The 3,315-nt window shown below is 37.1% G+C and overlaps 1 long non-coding RNA gene across 1 annotated transcript in view; it reads right to left on the bottom strand.

Annotated features, from left to right (window-relative positions):
- Positions 1 to 2,620: 2,620 nt before the first annotated feature.
- Positions 2,621 to 3,315, bottom strand: part of LOC106883062 (uncharacterized) — an 8,544-nt gene continuing 7,849 nt past the window's right edge. Inside the window, exon 3 of the long non-coding RNA XR_001411063.2 lies at positions 2,621 to 3,001. This is a non-coding gene — a long non-coding RNA (uncharacterized LOC106883062). The remainder of the gene's footprint in view (positions 3,002 to 3,315) is intronic.

The raw sequence follows: 3,315 nt of genomic DNA, 5'->3' as shown, positions 1-3,315 counted from the left end.
CTCCCCAACTTCACATACAGAACTTTTCCTATAGTGTACTAAAGAACTGGTATAATTGCTCACGTGTTATTGACTCTTTCTATTTGCTGTAATAACTCACATACATACTTTTCTTTGTATGACGGCCTGTCTTTGATTATGTTCTTATATGTCGCATTCACACTCTCACACAGACATACATCTTTAACGCCATAATAAATATCTCTGTTATTCATCTTATACGGTTGTGGTCTTTCATTACTGGTCATCTATGTTATCGTCGCATAACATATCATGTATATCATCATATCTGATATATATATTTTGTGTTCGACCGTGTGACACGTTTAAATAAAAGGAGTCCTCTGTTTTTCCATTCGTCACCATTTCTCCTTTTTGAGTTCGCACGGTCGTTCCTTACACTTACATATCCATTTACCTATCCATTTAAACGCATGGAAAACAGTTTAAACCTAAGAGCAAAGTATATGTATGTTGCACGATTTATCAGTTATGAATTAAGTTATCCATTGTGTTGTTGCATAGAGGAGAGCTTAGTATAAATATAACTTACTGTATTGCTCTTAGGCTTAAACTGTATTTTTAAAGCGTTTTTAGCGATTTCGCACGCGGTGATTTCAAAATTGAATACGGACAAAAACTTGATAGTGCCCAAGGGTTTCACTTCTCCCATCTCCCTTATATCACAGCTTTCACAGATTGTTGATGATTCAAGAGACATCAGTAGCTATACAACATGAAACGACATAAAACTAGTCGTATATTATCACAAAACCTTGGAATGAACAACGTTATCACTGGACTAAAGAAAATAATCCCCTGAATGATATCTGCTAGGGTATGCGTTGTGGGAGTCCCTAATTCTCATCAGTCGGTATGAATGAGAAAACTTGGGATTTTCCATGGAAGGAGGAGCATATTTGCTAGATAAAAACATATTTGATCGAGATTTAGTATCGTAATATTACTTGTACTTAGTCAACTCTGGATGACTGGATAATAAAAGTGCAAGCAAATCAACTGCGATCGGAACAAAAAACATCAGCCAACTCGATAGAATAAACAGTGCATTCAAACTCTGTGTAAAGTAAAATGATTTTTAGGTGCATATGTGATCATATGTGGAGGCACAATGGCCCAGTGGTCAGGGCAGCGGACTCGCGGTCATAGGATCGCGGTTTCGATTCCCAGACCGGGCGTTGTGAGTGTTTATTGAGCGAAAACATCTAAAGTTCCACGAGGCTCCGGCAGGGGATGGTGGCGAACCCTGCTGTACTATTTCACCACAACTTTCACTCTTACTCAATGTTTCTGTTGTACCTGTAATTCAAAGGGTCAGCTTTGTCACACTCTGTCACGCTGAATATCCCCGAGAACTACGTTAAGGGTACATGTGTCTGTGGAGTGCTCAGCTACTTGCACGTTAATTTCACGAGCAGGCTGTTCCGTTGATCGGATCAACTGGAACCCTCGACGTCGTAAGCGACGGAGTGCCAACAATACAAATGTGATCATATATTTAAAGGGACATAACTGGAATAAAATGATGCGATTTCAACTGAGAATAAAAACTGTCTTCGTAGAAGAGATTATCTAAGTGATTACCTCTTGTTTGTTGTAAGGGAGCATTAAACCTTCTTGATCTCACAGGTTTCGAAGGGTTTATGAACGCCATGGAATTGATTATCAACAAAATAATATATTGATTTCTTGTGACCAGAAACAAAGCTGTTTTTCTGTAGATGAGAATATACAGTTTACAGAATCTACGCCAAATGATTAACTGAACGTATGGATGACTAGAAAAATCTCCTGAACCCTTAATAATCAAAATAACGTGACAACAATGCAGTTCATTGATTTCATGGTAGCAATATTCATACTTCAGAAAATTTTAACGAAATTATTTACAGTTTGGGAACTGGTTGTAGTGGCGCGAAATTATGGCCGCCATTGAGGAAGTACAATCTACGCATGGGCAAGAGACTTGCCTTCCCGGAAGCCCCTCGAGTGCGCATGCGTAGTAAAACCAGTACTTAAAGCGTTTCTTTCACTTTCTAACTCTCTTAGCGCGATGCCTTCGATCAGACAACAACGTGCTTCTCAACGAAGCTCTTTAGCGCGATGCCTTCGACGTGACAGCTACTTGCTCCTTTGGCATGCATCAGCGAAGCTCTTAACCTTCTAATGCCGATAACAAGTTAACCAGCGGCTGCTAAGCTGAATGACACAGGATTTGTAAAACTAAGCATCACCAAAAATAAAACTTATTTTTATTATGTTGTTAATTGTTCTACTGTTTCTTAATATATCATTTTGTTGAAAGGTAATAGAGAGAGATTAATGTCTCTATTGCAACTATCAATCTTTTACATGGTCAAATAAAGTAGTCTACGATTTCATTCGACTGAAAAATCCCAACCAGTAAAATCGCCATCAAATTACATCATAGGTATTATATAAGGAACAACTGGATAATGTAGCTCTAGTTATACATGGGATGGTCAAGGTAGGGGCGTCTTTGATTATAAATGTTGAGGATAGTAGCTTACCTGAGAATAAATAGAATCATTTAAGAAATGTATTACAACTTCTCTGTTGAATAATTTTAAACCACATATTAAATATTTTAAAATGTTTTATTTTCATTAAAGTACATCAATTGCTTTCACAAAAAACTATATTCCTTTCATAATTATCATGTAGATTTAAGCAGACCAAAAAAAAAAACTGTAGAAAATGTAGAAGCATGCAATAATTGTAAGAGATTCTTTGTATTTTCATTTCAAGAACTGGACACGTCTACATTAACATGATGCTCCAACTCGATTCTTCAATTGTATTCTCAAACAACGTTTTCAATTATTAAATCGAGCTTTTTCCCAGCATTTTCTGATGCATCCTATGTATTTTGAAACTGAACGGCTTTCATTAGGATTTGATTCATAATGTGCTAAACAGGCATTTCCACACTCTGGTGGAAGTATGATTGAAGGACGGGCTGCAATTAGAAAATATTTAAATATTAGAACTGCATTGGCGTTGATATTGTTTTTAAATTAGATATAGTGGAATAGATATAGTTGTTAACTAAATAAGAAAATAGTACTGCAGTTGCGGTTCTACAGTATTATACTCTCTTTTACTCTTTTACTTGTTTCAGTCATTTGATTGCGGCCATGCTGGAGCACCGCCTTTCGTCGAGCAAATCGACCCCAGGACTTATTCTTTGTAAGCCTAGTACTTATTCTATCGGTCTCTTTTGCCGAAATGCTAAGTTACGGGGACGTAAACACACCAGCATCGGTTGTCAAG

The sequence above is a fragment of the Octopus bimaculoides genome, chromosome 4, assembly GCF_001194135.2.
Source record: "Octopus bimaculoides isolate UCB-OBI-ISO-001 chromosome 4, ASM119413v2, whole genome shotgun sequence".
NCBI classification, from domain to species: domain Eukaryota; kingdom Metazoa; phylum Mollusca; class Cephalopoda; order Octopoda; family Octopodidae; genus Octopus; species Octopus bimaculoides.
Note: the sequence above shows the minus strand (reverse complement) of the source record. Positions and strands in the feature narration are given on the sequence as shown.